Source organism: Podarcis liolepis (assembly GCF_965112155.1).
Source record: "Podarcis liolepis genome assembly, chromosome: 15".
Lineage (NCBI taxonomy): Eukaryota > Metazoa > Chordata > Lepidosauria > Squamata > Lacertidae > Podarcis > Podarcis liolepis.
In genome coordinates, this window is record NC_139566.1 from 27,344,977 (window position 1) to 27,364,583 (window position 19,607).

Sequence of the window (19,607 nt, forward strand, 5' to 3'; positions counted from 1 at the left end):
ATCTCTATGGCGGAAGCCCTTAACACCACAGAGATAGGAAAAGGAAGAGTGACAACATCGCTAGGCGAATCCGGGAGCTTCTTCGTTGGTTTCTCTCAGCAGTTAAACTCTGTATTCTGCATCAACCGCCCGATACAAGGGGCGCTTCTGTTCATATCAGCCAATAATAGTTCAGAAGAGGCGGGCTTAATAGGGAAGGGGAAAAAAATCACATTCCCATTGGTCACGCCTCCTCCTCCTCCCCCGCACTATTAGCGTACTAACCGTCATTACCTTTCAAAGTTCCCTCCCTCGGAGTTCAGCCGTCAGCCGACCAATCAGCGCTCATGCACTCCCTCTTTCGCCCGCCTTTTTTCAAGTTTAAATGAGATTGGTTCCCTCCGAGAGGGAAGGAGCCACGGAGGAGTTTGTTAACTTTTTCGCCGCTTGGTGGCGTGCGAGCGCTTTGCTCGGCTTTTTCCCGCCTAAAGTGCAGAGCGCTGAGGTGGGCAAAACCGTTTCTTGTTTCTCACCTCATGAAATATAGTACTCGTGTATGGGTCACATAAAATAAACAGAATTTTATATTTTAAAAAATAAGGGTGGAGGGGGAGAAGACAGGCCACGAGTATAGTGTTCCACAAAAAATTAATATATATTTCAATTTAGCAGAATTCTATATACCACTTCTTTTTTTAAAACAACAACAGCCACCTCACAGCGGTTAACAAAAAGAATAAATAAAATTATCAGTTTAAAAACAACTATTTCAAGCCTTCGACGAATAATTAAAATAAATAATAAGCTAACACTGGAACTCAAATAACTATTGTAAACAAACAAACAAAAAAGTTAAAATCGACAATAAGCTAAAAACCAGATCAAAACATGACAACTGTCTGGATAGGTTTTGCCTAAACAGAAATGTCTTTAGCAGGCATTGAAAAGAGAACAGTGAAGGTCCGTGCCTGATGTCAGTAGGGAACTCCAAAGTGTGGAAGTTGCTAAACTGAAATACTGATTTATTACAAATGCAGACGGTATTAATTACGTGGCGCCTGTAACAGCACCAGTTCCTCAGACCAAAGCGGTCATATATGGGGGTAAGCAGTGCTTTTTTCTGGGGGGATGCAGAGGTACGCATACCCCTAAACATTTTGTGAATCTTTGTACTTTTGTCCATTTACTGTATCCCCCCCCCCCAATTTGAACTATAAAATGGTGATTTTCTTGAGTCAAAATGAGAGTACCCCTAAGCATTTTTTAAGAAAAAAAAGGACTGGGGGTAAGGCAATCCGGCAGGTCAACTTCATGTGAAACAAACACATATACATAGAGACATGTACGTGCAGATACTTGACATGGTGCTTTTCTATTGTTCAAAGAACTGCAGATAATGTCCAATTAATGTCTTGTTCTTTTGAAGGGAGCTTTGTGTTAAGTTGTGGGTGAACATATCAGACGACACAGCGATTCTTCAAACAGCTCTTGTTTATTCACAAGCCAGAACAGAACAGAACTGAAGGGTTCAGCCAGTCTGCTTATATAGAGCTCCAGTACAACGTAACTGTAACAACTTTCTGAAACTATCCAATCACTGAACGTCACTTTCAATCCCTTCTTTGCTTATGTGGACCTGAGTGAAAACTATCTACAGTATCCCCCTGCTGGCCCAGGGTGAGAACTTCAGTACCTAACACTTTGATTGCAACAGTGATCACTGAAGCTGTGGACCAAGGAAGGAGGTAACAGAGCCCACATACTGCTTCACTCATTTTTTGCCTCTGGCTCCACACACTACTGTCATGCTGGGAAGGTCTCCCCGGCTTTAGTGAGAAGGAAGGGAGTGGAAAATGGTGCTGGAATGTCAAGTCGCTGGGTATCACATGGGGAGAGTTCTGCAGCACCCATGTCCTGCTTATGGGCTTCCCTTTGAGGCAGCTGTTCTGCCACTGAGAGGATGCTGGGCTAGATCAGTCTGCTTTGGCCTGAATTAGCCACTGGGCTCTTTTTATGGTCTTAATGCTTGGCTATTTTTTACTCTACATCCATAAACTTACCATCTGAAGATCCCACCTCATGCACCTGACCAAACGGACTCTGGTGGATCAAAAGGAGTCTTTTGACTCCTGCTTCGCCCCCTGGAATTACTTTGTTTTGGGGGTGCCTTTTCAATATTTTCCAAATGCAAATTCTCAAGTCACTGTTCTTCATCTTTCATCCTGCTTCTCCAGGTCACTGGAATTTAAACCTCAGCACAGGGTGGCAAAATTTATCTTGCATTCATTGTACATACATGTAACAGCAGGCACATTTGGATCTGGAATAATAATATTTGGATTTGATATCCCGCTTTTATCACTACCCGAAGGAGTCGCAAAGTGGCTAACATTCTCCTTTCCCTTCCTCCCCCACAACAAACACTCTGTGAGGTGAGTGGGGCTGAGAGACTTCAGAGAAGTGTGACTGGCCCAAGGTCACCCAGCAGCTGCATGTGGAGGAGCGGGGACGCGAACCCGGTTCCCCAGATTATGAATCTACCGCTCTTCACCACTACACCACACTGGCTCTCAGTAAGGAACCCCTGTATCATCTGTAAATTCATATGCTGTAGCATAGGTGGTGATAACCTACCAAATACCAATTCTGATTCCCCCATCCTCTCCAAATTGATCTCATGCAGTAGGGATTAATGTCTACTCTACATGGTTCTGCTGGCTGGGGCTGATGGGAATTGTAGTCCAAAACATTTCATGGACTGCAAATTGAGGAAGGCTAACCTATTACTTCAAATAATGCATCTCCCTCTAACCCATGCTTCCCATGGTGGGTGGTACCAACTTCTGGGAGGCTGTGGGATTATCTAGGGTGGCGCTAAGAGCCAAGGGGGCAGCAGTGGAACGCTGGAGGTGTAAATGACTAACAGGCTTTGAAAACCTGATATCATTGGATCAAGTTCATAAGTTTTGTTCGATTGGTTCAACTAAATAGTTTTAACTGACTTTTATATAAATGTGAAATTAATTGTAACAGCTTTGAATTGTAATGTGTTATTTTCTTCCTTAGTGGGTTGTGTAAAGTGTTAATATGAATGATGCTTTTTATAGGGTATGGGGCATTGGGGATGAGTTTATGGAACCAAGAGAACGATGGCTTAAAAAGGATTGGGAACCACTGCTCTAATCCATTGGTCTTCAGATGGTGGGTGGGCCTAACCAAAGATTAGCAGTGCTTCTGCCTTGAAAACATATATTGGAAAATGAATAATTGGTTCCCTGAATGCATGCATAGGCTAAAGGGTGGCTCCTTGGTCTCAAAAGGGTGAGGACTATTGCTCTTTTCAATGCAGGCCAGGTCACAAATCCAAAATACAGTACTGCAGGCAAAAAAGGGTGGGTTGCTCTTTTCGGTGTTGCTCTATAGTATTCATTAACATAAGGTTTAAACTGGTTTGATGCTATTTAGTTGTTTCTTATTGTCAGGCAGACTGAGGAGGGCAAACATGTTATATAAATAAATAAAACCCTCTTGCTGTTCATTAAGTGCAATTGCATCTCCCTAGTTAACGACTCATTTTTCCTCCCTGTATTCCTCCATACTCCTCTGGGGCTTTTCAGTTTGAAATGCTCTGCCTTATGTATATAAATGAAGGCCACCAACACAGCAGTAGGTGCAAGGATTCTTCCTTGTTGCAAACCACAGCCAGCCTGAATTTATTCAAATTCTTTAAAAAATTAACATTTCATCCCCAGTAAAGCTGAGTATGTGTGGTGGCAGCAGCAGGGGGTGGGGGATATTTCCACTCTGAGCCCCTGCTGGTTTGCCTGCTGGGTGCTCTGGTGGCCCCCCCATGATGTTGTGCAAGATGTTTATGGCATCCTTGAGAAAATTGGTGACATTATAGGAATGGGATGAGAGTGGCATCCTGTAGCTTCAAATGTTCCCTTTCTGCTCCCATCTGCTTCATTTGCACTTCAAACCTTGGCCTGCCTGGGCTTGAAGCAGGAAGCAGCAGACAGCCACAAAATTATATCCCCCTGGTTTTCACCCCCACTCCTCTGCTGTTGCAGTCCAGCTGGCTCGCATAAATGCTCTTGATGAGTTCACAAAGGACTCTATGGAACAGTTATCCACCTCCCTGCCCCCACTGCCTGCCTAGTGATGGGGTGGATGTGCCTGTGACAGACAATCCAAATTTCACCCCTGCTCCCCCTGCATGCTCACAAATATACCCCAATTCAATTCTGTTTACTTCTCTTTCCAGAAAATTGCTTCAAGCATCACAGAACAGGGAGATCAGATGAAGAGGTGGCAGGTTTCACTCTTCTCTGCTGCACACTCCCTTAGCAGACTGATATTGCCAACACGGTGCCCATGGGCACTAATGACCCCACCCATGCCTCTCTATGGTTCCCGCAAAAAGTCTCTGTATACATTCCCTGTAAAATGCACAAAGGACTATTTGCTACTCCTGTTCAGTGGCCGCCAACCCTGATGGCTATGTACCACCTCCACTGTTGGAGGCAGTGTGCTCCAGAAAACCACAGGAGGGGGAGAACGCTGTTGCACTCAAGCCTGCCTGCCTGAACTATTCATGGCCTTGCACCGCTACGGTTAAATCAGCATGCATCATAGAATCATACCTGAAAGCCACCTCAAAAGCTAACTCTGTGCCAGCACTGGACGTTTTATTTTGGGGTGGGGTTTTTTTGTATTTGTTTATTGTTGTTATTGCTGCTGCTGTTATCTCACCTTTCTGGCAAGGAGCTCAAGGTGACACATGGCTCTCTCCATCCCCATTTCATTACAACATGACAGAAGTTAATAAAATCATGAGAAAGTAGATAGAAATTGATGTAGGTACCACCTTTTGGTGCCCTTCTCCCTTTTCTTTCATTCAGATGTGACAGCCATTTAGTGTTAAAACCACACCCTTATGGCAACCATTTTGTGACTGACACCCGTAGCACTTTTTCAGAATTTACTATGTGATCATCCAGTGGTTGATGACAGCTAGAGTAGATCCTACATCCCTATTTAGATGTGAACAGGGCAAAAACATGTCTAAGGGACACATGGTTAGCCTGCCTGGGGTCACTAGCCTTACAAGAAGGAAATGCATGGCTGCGTACATACCATCCTTTTAAAGCACATTTGAATCACATTCTTTCCCTTAAAGAATTATGGGCACTGTAGTTTACCGCTCACAGAGTTACAATTCCCAGCAGCAACCCTTAACAAACTGCAGTGTCTAGAATTCTTGGAAGGAAAGTCTGTGCTTCGAACGTGCTTTAAAGGCATAGTGTGTATACAGTTATCCATTCCCTCCCACACCACACACTGCAACCCGAAAACCCGATTCCATCCTCTCATAAAAAGGGTTTGTCTTGGGACTGTTGTCTTGTATGGTCTTTATAAGCTTCTCTGATTTTCCTGGCATTTATTATTTCTGACGCATATCCCTCTTTAAGTTGAGCAGCAGGTACATCTTTTCATTGCAGTTTCAGTACAATGTTCCCTGACTGAATCTGGAGAGCCATTCCTGCCAGCCAGTGTGGACAATACTGAGCTGGATGGGCTACTGGTCTGATTCAATAACCAGGTAGATTCCTGTGATCCTAACCTCACAACATTTGGGGGTCTGGAAAAACTTCTCTGTGTGGTGACTTAGACAGAAATGTGGAAACATAGAAAGCTGTCATGCTGAATTGTGACTTTTGGTCCATTTAGCCTCTGTATTGTCTACCTTGATAGGCAGCCACTTTCCAGAGTGTCAGCCAGGGGTGTGCCCAGCCTGCCCTTGATCCTAGAGTCATCCTTCCTACTCCCTAACCATAGATCACCTGAGCTGCTTACACAAAGCCCTAGTGGGCAGTCCTTGGAAAGGGCTCCAGTAGTACCCCTAGTGACACCTTCTGTCCTCTAACTGTATGGGCTCAGGTTGCTGCCACCCAGGCCCCCTAATTCCCCTTCCCCATTGAACAAAGGCGCAGCTGGGTCTCCAGCAAAGCGGGCCGCGTGAGTGCGGTCTCCCCTGTAATCTGATAGGACGTGTGCACAGTGCGTGGCGGTGAGCTGGGCTCTGTGCGCAGCAAAAGGAATCTATTTTCAGCCCAAGAGCCTGATTAGGAGAGACACAGAAGCCAAAGCAATGGAATCTTCAGTGAGAGAGAGAGAGAGAAATCCTTCTTCCTTCATTTTCCCCAAGATACCACTGTAGCTACTATTATATGGTTTATAGCGAGACAATTATTGCCCATGACAGTAAGAGTTGGATAGATGCCAATATGATGTAGAAAAAGGAAGCTTGCGGCATTAGATAACAAGTAATTAAGGTTGTTGTTGTTTATCAGACTTCTTCAACTAACAAGCACTTACCTCAAAGAATCCTCAGAATTGCTGTTTATTCAGGGTGATGGGAATTGCAGTTCTGTGAGGGGTTAAACTACAGTTCCTGGGGGATGTATTTTACATTTATTATGCATATGCAGTCTTAATCCACTTTTCTCCCAACCCCTAATAGTGTGACTACTATTTATTTAGAAACCCCATCATGAGTGGGCTAATGATGCAACTAACATCCATTCTGGTTTGGCCCTGGGAGGTCCGTGAGCCAGGTGTGATGGAAACAGGCGACGCTGAAGTTGGTTCCTTCTCTGTGTGCATGTTCAAAATGCAGCTCCATCAGCCAGCGGTTTGCTGCAGCAGCCATTCTTCAGAGCGGGCGAGGGACTTGGACCCACTCCCATTTCTGTTGGACTACAACTCCCAGAATCCTTGACCATGCTGCAAAAAGTTCCTTACTACAAAAGGTCTGGGTTTGGGGGAGATGGCAGTGTAGGCTTTTTCTGCATGAGCCGTAATCAGTGTTAACTGTGCAACCTGCATTTCTAGGTAACTTCTACAAAGAGAAAACAAAAGGGTGTAGAAAATAGCCTCTGTACCATAAGTGTACCTGGGCAATTCCTGCTTGAGACACAAAGGGCGTCCCTTTGTGATCTGCCACGGAGTTGCAGGTGCCACGTAACTCTTCTTCTGAACCTGTAAGTAAAAAATATTTTACTGTGGCAGCACCCAGCCTTTGAGACTCCCTGCCTCTTGACATCAGGCAGGCACCTTCTCTGTTTTCTTTTCAGCACCTATTTAAAATATATTTGCATAGGCACTCCTATCCAAAACATATTTGCATAGGCACCCCTATCCAGATATGTAGAATGCTGAAATGTGTTAATCTATTTTTGCTTACTGTTGATTTCAATAATCTCTTGAATATTTATCTATACCCATTTTAAAATGTTGTCTATTGAGAATTTTAATGTGGTTTTTTTTTTTGTAAACCACTTTGAGGGGTTTTTCTCCCTATCAAGTGGTGTATATATATTGCCATGAATTTTCTAAAATATACAATTCTTAGCTCCCATGGAGAACTCCCATCCACCTTAATTCCCTAAAACCAGCTTACCTGGAAAGGAGTGGGGAGGTGGTCACTTGAGAAGGGATTTTGATTACTTTCCTGTAAAGTGTTTAGTCATCATCACCACTCAGTGAGGCACAAGCAGAGGCAGAATGCCAAACATCTCAGGCCTCCCAAAGTACTTAACACCACTTAACTCCTGGGATAAGAGCAGAAATGGGGAGGGGGAGGAAAAGAGGAACTGGCACGTAGCTCCCACCTAGCAGGTGGTGAAGCAGGAAAGCAGATCTGCTGCCAACAAGTAGGCTAGTTAGGAACACATCTCACAAGATGGAAGAAAAAGGGATTGAGGCAATATATGCCAGGGTGACAGATTCCCAATTCACACACAGGATGGATCTGTGATAGTTCCTACACTGTCCAAGCAAGTGGCAATATTGAAATGAAACTTAAGTCCTCAAAATACAACTTGCCTTGTACTGAGTCAGACCCTTGGTCTATCTAGTTCAGTATTGTCCACGTGGACTGGCATCAGCTTTCCAGCATTTCAGGCAGGGAATATTCCCTGGCCCTACTTGGAGATACTGCTGGGGATTAAACCTGGGACCTTCTGTATGCAAAGCAGCTGCTTTTCTACTAAGCTATTACTCTTCCTCAGACTGTTAAAGATGCAGCTGTTTTCATCACATTTCCCTCTTAAACAAATATGTTTAATACTTTTTTCCTGAAAGCCTTCATCCTCTTGTGGTGGTGAGTTTCATCAGTTAATTAAGCATTCTATGAAGAAACTTTTCTCAGCCCTTCATGACACATTGCACCTGCCCAAATTCCTTCTTCTACACTGTTCAGGTGCCCTTTTGCCATCCTTCACAATCAATTGCTTTGCCTTGCACAGGATTTCCTTTAACTGGAGTGGAAGGGAGCGGTTGAGGCTGAAGCACAAATAATGCACAGATTATTGCCATTTCTTCCAGACTCCCAGTAAATGGCAACGGTCTGTTGTATTAAATACATGAATCTCCCTTCCTACAAGTCTCAAGGGAATTTACACTCATACAATAAAAACAATTAAAAACGAGTTTAAAACAATAGAAAAAGACAACTAAGGATTTTAAAAGCTAATAAAAACCAAAGCAAAGACCCCCAAAAGAACAAATAAAATCTCCAAAGCTTATAAAACTGGAAAAGCTTATTGAAACAAAAATGTCTTCAATTCTTTCTGAAAAAACAGGTGAAAAAAGTACTAAGGAAGGGGTAAAAAATGTCTGGAGAGACCATCCTGAGTCAGTTGCACTTCAGTTGGCCTTCATAGAACAAAAGGGAAGCCTAGCTGCTGAATCGGGCCATCTAGTCCAGCCATTCCCTCGGCCCAATTTATTTTCAATCCCTCCAAGGTGGTGGACATTGCTTCATCTTGTGGGAGTGAAGCCTACAGTTTTAGCTATGTGCAGTGTAATAGAATCATAGAACTATAAATTGCTTTCTTTTGTTCATCTGGAATCTTCCAACATTCAGATTCATTGGATGACCCCATTAGGTTCTAGGGAGAGAAAAAGCTCTCTGTAGAAATTCATAAGGGAAGCAAGACCATCTCAGAACAGTTCTCCTTCAGCCAGATTAAGAGTCTTATCCGTGGAGCAGAGTGTTGTAACTACTCTCCTGGGATCCTTTGAAACCCTTTCTTTCTGTCTGCGACCATCTATACTCTGCCCTGCGGGGATTTTCTCAGTGCTCCTGTTTGCACTGCTAGATGTGACCTTTTCATGCAGCATATATCACAAATCATAACATCCACACTTTGTTCCATGTTTTCACAAAGCCTGTGGCCCTTTTAGCAAATGCCAACAGTACCACAGTTATTTGGTTGAGGACGCTGGTGGGAGAATGAGATTGGGACAAATCTGCTAGGTGTGTAAGGCATGCCCCTGGGAGTAAGGCAGTGCAAACATGCCCAGAGGGTGTACAAGAATACAAACGGAGGAGCATCCTTCTGGCAACACCTGTACATGATACCATCACCTGGTCAGCCAAAGTGTGGTCAAATTGGCTGTTGTTGTTGCTGGCGTTTACATAAGTCTTTGTGATTATGGGAAGGCAACCAATATCCTTTCTGCATGGCTGTTCCACCAAAAGCATATTTTTTCATCCTAAAATAACCTCGACTGAACACACAAAACAATCTGGCTAAAATTAAAACAGCCATTTGAAGCCTCCGTCTGCTGTTGCCTGAAGCTTTTTTGTCATCCTCCCCACCACCCTCTTTCCTCATTCTCCAAGGTCACTGAAACAGAAATGAACATCCGCATTTGGGCACATTGTCCTGGAGCCTAATGGACTAAGAAGGATTCCATGTGAGCCCCTGCGGCCCTGTCACCCCACACACTTGCTTTGTCTCAGACCCATGGCCTCAAACAAACCCCATCTCTGACCCTTGTTGCTAAAGATAAAAGCCTTTTTCTAGAGTTCTCATTCAACCTCTAGCCTTACAAGCCAGGTGATAATTAGATAATTCAAAAATCTGCATTTTTCAAAGCCATTTTGTACACGCACGCACGCACGCACGAACATCCCAGCCCTCTGGATCCCCCTTCTGAAAGAGCATCTGTTCCTTCTGCTCAGTGGACCGGTCGGTGGGTGGGGGCACACACACGATAAGCCCGTCATCCCATCTGCTTAAAAAGGTCCACAGATGTAACTGAACTCTCCAGTGCTTTCGGTCACATGGGTAGCATTTAGAGCCTGAGGTCATAGGACGAAATTCCACTTGGGTCCTCTTCTGTCTTCTTAACATGGTTGATGTTTAGTTGAGCCACTTGCATGCAGCAGCTGGCCTGACCTAGCTGGGACTCAGTCATGCTTTGTGCAAAAAAAGAAGAACGTATTTGCACAAAAAAATGGCATGTGTACATTTATATGTGCAGGTGGAAATTTAGAAACAATTGCTATAATTTAAAAGTGAAAACTAAAAAGTTCCATAGACTTCACACATCTGAAAATGCCTTTGAGATAGAAAGGTGCCATAGACTGAGTCAGACCATTGGTCCACCTAGCTCAGTACTGCCTACACTGACTGGCAGAGGCTCTTCAGAGTTTCAGAGAGGAGCCATTCCCAGCCCTACCTGGAGATGCCCTTGGGGACTGAACCTGGGACCTTCTGCACACAAGATGGATACTCTACTACTGAGCTATGGCCCTTTCCTATCCTTCTCAAAGCCATTGGTCCATAAATCTATTATTCACACAGCTCAGAGGGATATGGCAGGAAGACAGGCAGCCTGGCATGACCTTATCTAATCCATTCCTCCCAACATGGGCTTCCAGCAGGGCAGAAGTAACCTTTGGAGAGATGAAGCACAGTAGCCGTGGATTGGCTCCATACTGGGCTGAGGCTCTGATTGGTAGCCAGAGGGCCCTTAGCTTGTGCTGGTGTCAGCTTAGTGCCCAAAAGATGCCAATCACTGACAAGCCAGGGTGCACAAATCTAAAATGTGTGTTTGAGCAACCTCGACAAAGACCTAGCCATCTGTCTCTTCGAGCCTCAATCAAATCCCAGCCATTACATACCACCAACAAACTAGAGGGTTTTTTTTTGGGGGGGGGGGTTAGACTGCAAAGGGGATGCAGCTAACAAGTATTGGTTGAAAGGGGGGGACCCACATACCCACCTTTTCATTCTGCCTCTGAGTCGATTTGGCAGTTCAGGATTTGCACATTAGAACCCATTCGGAATCTGGTTCAGAGGGAGGAAATGTATTGAAGGAGCATCTTCTAAAATTAGGCCAAAGAAGACATTGAGCCTCAGAGGCACCCAATCCACTTTGGGGGGGTGGGAGGTTTGCTTTAAAAAATATGTTTAATATTCTCAGCTCTTTCAAGACATGTTTGCACTTGAGTCAAAGGAGCTGGAAAGAGCTGTCACTTTTTCTAAGTCAGCTCTTCATCCAGGAAAAAGCAATGGCATCGGACAAAGAAATATATATTTTATTTTTAAAAACCCCAAATCTATCTTGTAGCCTTCGGTTGATGGACTCCACCAGCAGCCCTAGAGGGATGGGAGCTTGCAATGGCATCAAGGATGATTTGTGCTTGCTATCGGCAGGTCACACGCTAAGGCTGCTGGGCCCCTTGAGGAGCTGGATGTAGTTCATCACTCTAGTACTTAACTCAGGCACTGGACTGGAGGTGCCGACCTGCTGCCCCTTGGATGGCACCCTCTAGAATAGCTGGCTCTGCATCCAAGCAGTTGATGTTATATCGCATGAACTCCTGATACCCAACCAGTGGGGATGCCCTAGAAGCGAGCACAGCGTTCCTTCTTGGAATGAACCCAGCTATTTTAATGGGAGATGATTTGGGCCCTGCATTCTCCAACATCTTCTAGGTTGCCTGAAGCACAAGTTCTGTCTTCTGCTTCCAACACTATCTGTACTGTCTGGGTTTAGCTTCTATCCACCTCAAAACATCCCCCTTTCCTGCTGTATTTCCCCCCCTGCCCATCATGTGCTGATAACCAGAGATGTCATTCTGGCATTAGAGAAGCCAAAGAATCATTTTCTTTGTTCACTTTAAATCAGTTGTATGTCCCAGCACTCCCAAACCAAGTGCCTTTCAGAGGTTTTAGACCGGAACTAAGGATGGGGAGAACACCTTGGCTCAATTCACATTTAGATGTGACTCTATCAAATTTACACTTAAATCCACATTTCTCCGAATTTTGAGAGGCAGTTCTCCAACCAAATTCCTACACCTACAATTCCTGCTGTGATTCCTGCATTCTTTAGCTATGATTCCAGCATTGCAGGGGACTCGACTAGATAGCCCTTTGGATTCTTCCATCTCTACAATTCCTTGATTCTGTGATTCGATTAATGTATACAAAAATGAATATATCAGAAAGGAAGTGTGCAAGAGAGAGAGCATATAGGTTGTAGACTTATAAGAAAGGACATGTAAGTTGCTTTAAACTGTTTTTAATATTGTGTTTTAATGTTGCAGCCTGCCTTGGGACCTTCAGGTGAATGGTGGGTGATAAGAATAATAATAAAAAAATGTATTGGTGAAAATAGCACACACAAAAATGTGTGTATTAGGAGAAACTTGCACTAAAATGCTGTTGAATCATTGTGAAGGCTTTTGAAAAATAATAATTGCAAACTGATATAGAAATGTTAAAAACTAAACTTGAAAATGAGATATTGGAGTGAAATTGACAATTTCACCCATCCCTAACTATAATTCCCATCAGCCCAAGCCAACATAGACTGCTCCCATAGCACACTGTATCATTTCTGGGATGCTATTGCCCTCCTGCCTCTGATGTGGGGCAGGATATGGCCTCCATCTAGATGGGTTGCAGAGAAGAGCAAAGGGAGTCACACCAGAGTCCTTGCAGCATCCTGGTGCTCTCTCCATTCCCCCCACTTGGTAAAGTTGGCCACTTTGCAAGTAAATAAGGTAAAGGTAAAGATAAAAGTGAATATCAAAGAGAGGCAGGGAATCTCTCTTATGTGCAGCCTTGCCAGAGGTAGGTGTGACCAGAAGCAAAAGTGGGAGGGGCAAGGGATGTGATTATTACCTTCTGTACAGATAGGTAAAAGTAAAGGACCCCTGACAGTTAAGTCCAGTCGCAGACGACTCTGGGATGCGGCGCTCATCTCACTTTACAGGCCAAGGGAGCTGGTGCTTGTCCACAGACAGTTTTTCCAGGTCATGTGGTCAGCATGACTAAGCTGCTTCTGGCGCAATGGAACACCAAAACCAGAGCAGCACACGGAAACGCCGTTTACCTTCCCGCTGGAGCAGTACCTATTTATCTACTTGCACTTTTGGGCGTGCTTTTGAACTGCTAGGTTGGCAGGAGCTGGGACAGAGCAACGGGAGCTCACCCAGTCACGGGGATTCAAACCACTGACCTTCTGATTGGCAAGCTCAAGAGGCTCAGTGCTTTAGACCACAGTGCCACCCTTGTCCCTGGCCACCCGCATCCCTGATATGTTCCCAATAAAGTCAGTTTTCTATACCTCCCACCCTCATCTCTCCATCTTCCATCCAGACAAGCAGGAGGCATATCAGAGTTCAAGGATGCACTCCAATGACAAAAGCACTCAAGAATGCCAGAGCAGGGCCAGTGAGAAGTGTTGCTTTGGGAGACATCAAGGGTCAGATAGAAAGGCCTGGAGGTGCACATTAGGTCCATGGGCCTAAGGTTCCCCACCCCAGGCCCAGATATAAATGTTGGAATAAGCATTGCTCTGGATATCTAGTAACAACTTGCACTCTTTCCCCTGGCTGATGATGTTATAACACCATTACTTCCCAAATCCAGTCTGATGTGCTCTTTCCTATGACTCATAAGCTTCTCTTCTTAATAGCAATCAACCTCTTCACGGTTTTTCATCGGGGGGGGGGGGAGAGGATTATCAAACTTTCTAAGTAGCTGAAGTAATTTTGCCTTGAGCCTTTGGTCTCCAGAAAAGCACTTGTGCCTAATTACCCCAAAATGGGACACCTTGTCTGTCATGTCTTCTAGTCAGCTCAAGGATGTAAGGCCGCCCTGTCAGAAGCTTCTGCGCCTCTCAGGACACGCTAATCCTCCTCCTCTTCCTGGCGCATTAAGGTTCCTGCATAAGTAACGGCAAGAGCGCCTTTCAGCCTTGCTTTTGCATAATTCCCACAATGCAAAGCAGATTTGTTTCCCAAAATCATTAATAAGCAATAAGGAAGGGACATTATATAAGCTGTGCACTTGCTTTCCCCCCCCCCCCTTGCTTTTTTTATTTAAAAAAGGAACCTCAAATCAAGTCCCTGCACAGCTAAGATGAAAGAAAATGCTGTCCAGGGAGGGACAGAGAAGAAGCAGATGAAGGATTAAGCTAAATGCCACCATGGCTGAATTTGCATGTGATGCTTGGATAATACAACAAAGGGTACATCAAAATTCCCAGCAGGGAGGCCTGCAGGAAGGAGCCTGCATGGTGGTGGTGCAGAGACAGACTTGTGCCAGATGTTGATGGACAGTAGCTATGTACACTTTACCGACTTAAACCGCAGCTAGGCTGTTCCTTTGCTGCTCGTTTGCTGGGGAAATGCATCAAAACACAGTATTCCATAAGAAATGGCAAGATGGATCTATATTGTTGCTAATGTGGTGTCTATACCATTTCCCAAACCAACGGTGGGAGTGCACTAGATGCAGCATAAATGTGAGTCTGTATACAGCCTAATGCTCCCACCAGCATAGTCATGCTGGAGTAGAAATAACACTGGTCTGGTGGGAGCTATACATCTGTCCAACACATCTGGAGGGCACCAGGTTGGCAAAGGCTCAGTTAGAGAGTGGTGTGCCGCCACCAATTCCTGTTACCACATTCCCCTGCATTGCCTTTTGGTGTGGTGGCCAATGTAATAATGTAGCACCACATTGTTGTGATACAGTGTGCCTCTGGCCAGAGCAGCTGTCTTTTAAACCCTGCCACCACCAACAAAAATATTACAGTTGCTGGTGCAGTGGCTGAAAGGATTTCAGCATCGTGTATGTGCTGCCATTTCATACCATTGCCAGCTGGAACCCTTTTTTGGACAGACAGAGGTACCGTAATCAGAGTTGCCTGTCATATGGCAACCCGCCCAGGCTAGATTGCTGTAATGGCTGTCCTTGATGACTGCCCAGAAACTGTCACAATTGCTGAACTGGGACAGGTCTTTGGGACCACCATGCCACTTACAGAGCTCTGTTGGTGACTCCTGGTCAGTTTCCAAGCATATTTTAAACTATCGGTGCTTACTTTTGAAGACCTTTACAGTTTGTTTGTTTGTTTGTTTGTTTGTTTGTTTGTGTACCACTTACATGCCCAAATGCCATCTAAGACCACTGTAGCTCAGTATTCTCAAACAATGCCTGGCAGCAGGGATTCTAGACACTCCCAGCCCAACCTGGGTTTCAGGAGAAAAGGCCTAATTGCTTCCCATTTCAATCTCACCAGCACTCGATGGTAGCTCCTTGTTTAGTTCAGACTTTTTGAAAGGTTGCAGAAATATTCTGCATTTAAATTGTACATACCTTGTCCATGCCCCTAACATAAAAGATGCACTTTAAAAAATATTAAATGCACAATCTGCAGTGCTTTTCAGCATATCCATCATTAAAGTAAATGTTTGCATGCATCTCTTATGCAATCTGTTTTTGTGCACCAGAATGTCTCCAGGATTTCAGGCAAGATGCATTCCCAGCCTTACCTGAAGATACCACTGGGGATTGAATCTGGGACCTTCTGCATGCAGAGCAGATGCTCAGCCACTGAACTATGGTCCTTCCCTTAAAAACAAAGTAAGATTCTAGCACTCAAGCTTCTGAATAAAGGGATGATTTAAATAGGAAGCTGTCTTATACACAGAGCAGAAGTGGCTCTCCAGGATTTCAAGCCTGGAGTCGCTCCCAGGCGTTCCTGAAGGTGCTAGGGATTGAACACGGGACCTTCTGCATGTAAAGCAGAAACTCCACCACCAAGCTATGGCCCTTTCCCCATAGATGTTGGAGAGATAGGGCGATCCCTTCCTGTGGGTCAGCAACTGGGTGCAAAGGAGCAAGACCTGCTAGCGTTCTGAATGAATGACAGCCATGGCAAGTAGCATTAATGGGCTGCTGGCTTGTTCCTAAATGGAAGATATGGGGGAAGGGAGTCACCTGTCAAGACTAATTTCCCTCCTAGTTTGCAGCAGCCCAGTGGGATGAGCATTTCCTTGCTATTTTGCTCTCCCTCACATGTCTGAGCATGAGGAGGCCGCTAGGGAGGAGGAGGAGCAGGCAGTAGCAGCATAGAGGCTCTGGGGGCCATCAGGAATAGGAGGGCAATTTAGCAAAATGATTAAATTACTGCAAACATTTATTAATAGTACCACCACTGCCACCCCCAGCTTCAGTTTCTCTCGGCTGCTCTTTGTCAGGGAGGGGGCAGCTCACACATAAGAGCATAATAGGAGCCTGCTGAATCAGGCCAATGATCCATCTGGTTCGGTATCCTGTTCTCACAGTGGCCAACCAGATGCCTGCAGGAAACCCGCAAACGGGACCTGAGCACAAGAACTCCCTCCCTTCCTGTGGTTTCCAGCAACTGGTATTCAGAAGATTTACTGCATCTGACTAGGCATGCTAGCAGAATGCTATTCACTCTGGAAACTGGAAGTTCCATTTAAAATGGGGTGGGATTGTCATGCAAAGTAAGAGATCCAATCACAGGGAGCACAAACTCCCATCAAATCCTGCCAACTCCAAAGCCTGGGAGAATTGTGTTTAGGGTCTCAATTCCTTGGTTGAAAAATGTGGGGGTCAGTCTCAAAACCCCAAATTCAGACAGGTCCTTTGCAACCTCCTATAGGTGGTAATTGGACCTCATTCCGGAGCTCACTTTGGAACTGAGTATTTTCTACACTGACTCCAAGGCAGGGGACATTCCCAGTTCTATCTGAAGATGCTACCAGGGATTGAACCTGGGACCTTATATGTGCAAAGTGGATGCTCTTCTCCTGAGCTGCAGCCCTTCCAGTAATCTGGGTTCCCTCAGACCCCTTTAGTTGTTTACACACTTTAGCACTGGGGCATTGCTTTGCCACAATAGCTGGAAATGGAATTGCCATAGAAATTCCAAAGACACAGAAGTTTAATGTCATGCCATAATGCAGCAGCAGCAGCAGCAGCACCTTTCCCTGTGGCCACATCCTCTTATAGTGTTTACTTATAGATAAAACCTGTTTAGCAAAGGTCCAGGGCAACTTTAATTAAAAGCTTGTTGTTTGCAGGTTCGGTCTGCTTTATTTCTCCCTATTTATCCCTGCTAGGGGATTAGTGATTATTTGCCCCCCTGGAACAGCCTCTCTCTCAGAATTGTCCCCAATGTCAGTTTGTGTTCCTGCATGTGAGGAGGTTTTAATGAAATAGTCACTTTTCATATTGAAATTGTGCTTTAAAAAGAAAAGAAATGAAATGAAATGGGAGGAAATAAATAATTAAAGCCTTCTTACACACAGGAAGAGAAACTGAAGCTAAGGCAATTCAGAGAGAGGTAGTTCCAGCAGGCAATTCATAAGCTGTTTACTTGCAATCACACTGATGTTCTCAGTAAGAAGCAAGTAGGATAATTTTCTTTGAAGGCCCTGAAAAGCCTCAAAAACGTTTTGTGCAGCTGGAATATTTTTGCCAGTTTGGACTGTGTGAAATGTGATAATGCCTTTTGCTTGCATGGATGAAGAACAGAGGTGTGTGAGAGTGTCTTTAGAATTTTTCATTCTGTAAAAAGGTAAGAATTGCATCCATTGCTCCACCCACTTTTGCCTCTGGCCCTGCCCACCACTGGCATGTGGCCCCCAGAAGGTTGCCCAGAAAGCAATGTGGCCCTCAAGCTGAAAAAGGTTCCGTACCCTAACCTAAAACCTTCTACAACCAATGTCATGAATATATTTTGAATCCATTTTGGGTTTCACCCCAAGAATTTGTGGACAGAGGGTGTCTTATTAATGGAGCTTCCCCCCCCCACACACACACACCTTGTTGGGCCAGGCCACTGCTATTGGGAGAAGAGCCATATTTTTGGCCCAGTGGTTTGGGGAGCACCACGGAGTTGGCAAAACTGACTCATTCTATCTCAACGGCTCATTTGGGAGCTGCAGGAAGAATCTATTTATAATCAGGCCTTTCAGGTTTGATGCTTAAAAAGAAGAAGAAGGGCAGCTTCCGGTCCCACCTGCCTTAATGGAGGCAGCCCCCACGAAAGCGGGGGATTGTTGGTGAACAAAAACAAGGGTGACAGAGGGTAAATCATCCTTGCAAATTCCCTCCAGGGACAGGAGAATTGGGCTTCACAGACCAGTAAAAAGAGATTGAGAGTTGTGTGTGCTATTGGCGGAATGTAATCTAAGATAAAGTTTAATTGGGCCATAAATCTCTTGTTGGAAGGAAAAGAATTTTGGGGCTGTGATAAGAACGCTGCAGAGATTCTGGGAGCTGGAAAGGAGTATTAAATCTTCAGTGCGTTCGAAAACTGCCCACCTTTTTCTAGGCTGAGGGAAGATCTGTGACATATTTTACTAGTGAGACAGAATGGTTTCTAGCAGACTGTCACCTGTTCTGAGACACCGAAGCAAGGGACGGAGAGATAAGACCTCTGAGAAACTTTGAGATTCATTTCTGCCCCAAGCCACGATGGGAGAAAACAGCAGCTGGGAAGTGAAAGAGACAACACCATATATGGACAGTAGGAATCTCCATGGATATAACAGTTTTCACATACAGGGCAGAATAAAGATAATAGTTTGAGTTCCTCACTTAAAGTTTTATAAATTTATATATTGTAACATCACTAATGGAAATCATTAATTATGTAGCTGTTGACTAAGGGATTATTATTATAACTGATATGTAACTGACATTAATTAAGATGATGGAACACAGTGATATAAGATCAGAAATGCACCCAAACCATCATGTGGGGAGCCACTTTAACAAAAATGCATTAATTGGAAGTTGACTGGCACTTTGATAATTGTATAATTTGGGAATTAATTGCACTGGTCAACAACAAATTTGTTGTCTGTGTTTTTTCAGTTGATTTAGGACAAATCTGATGCACTGAATCCAAAAATCACATTGGTTTTGCTCAATCAGGTCAAATTTTTGAGTTATGGCCACATGTCCTTTTTTTACATTTTTGTTCACATGTACGCTTGTGTGGAGCATTTTAGAAGAATATGGTGGGGGTAAAATGCCATGTCGAATAATTGTTTTGATTGGAAATGATTAATTTAATGACAAGAAGTATTCAGGTCCGATAGTTCTGGGTGATTATGTTGAAAAGGGATCAGTTTGAAGTCATAAAACCTCGAAATCTTCCATAAATTGGTGCTGCAAAGCATAACGTTGGGGGATCAAAACTAAGTTAATGGGGCAGCCGCCCCACAAAGTGTATAGGAAACTCCACCCGCGTATGCGCCAACTTATGGCATCCAGATTGAAGGAAAAAAACCTCCTCTCTGACAGTGCTCACATCAGCTTCTTCCGCAACAGGCATCAAGAGTACCTCCGGTTTTTTTCGGGAGTGAAGTACTTCGTGTACTGTGCAGATATTGCGCAGCTTCTGCTCAAGCTTGGAGCGCCACAGTATGAACCCAAAGATTGGAGACTGTTTATTGACAGCTGCAAGCGATCACTGAAATGTGTTCTGCT

The 19,607-nt window shown here is 44.5% G+C and overlaps 1 protein-coding gene across 1 annotated transcript in view; it reads left to right on the forward strand.

The window, feature by feature from the left end:
• Window positions 1-309: 309 nt before the first annotated feature.
• Window positions 310-19,607, forward strand: part of CABP1 (calcium binding protein 1) — a 72,822-nt gene continuing 53,524 nt past the window's right edge. Inside the window, exons 1-2 of the mRNA XM_083478779.1 lie at window positions 310-484; window positions 1,406-1,724. The gene's annotated coding sequence lies outside the window, so the exon portion shown is untranslated. The remainder of the gene's footprint in view (window positions 485-1,405; window positions 1,725-19,607) is intronic.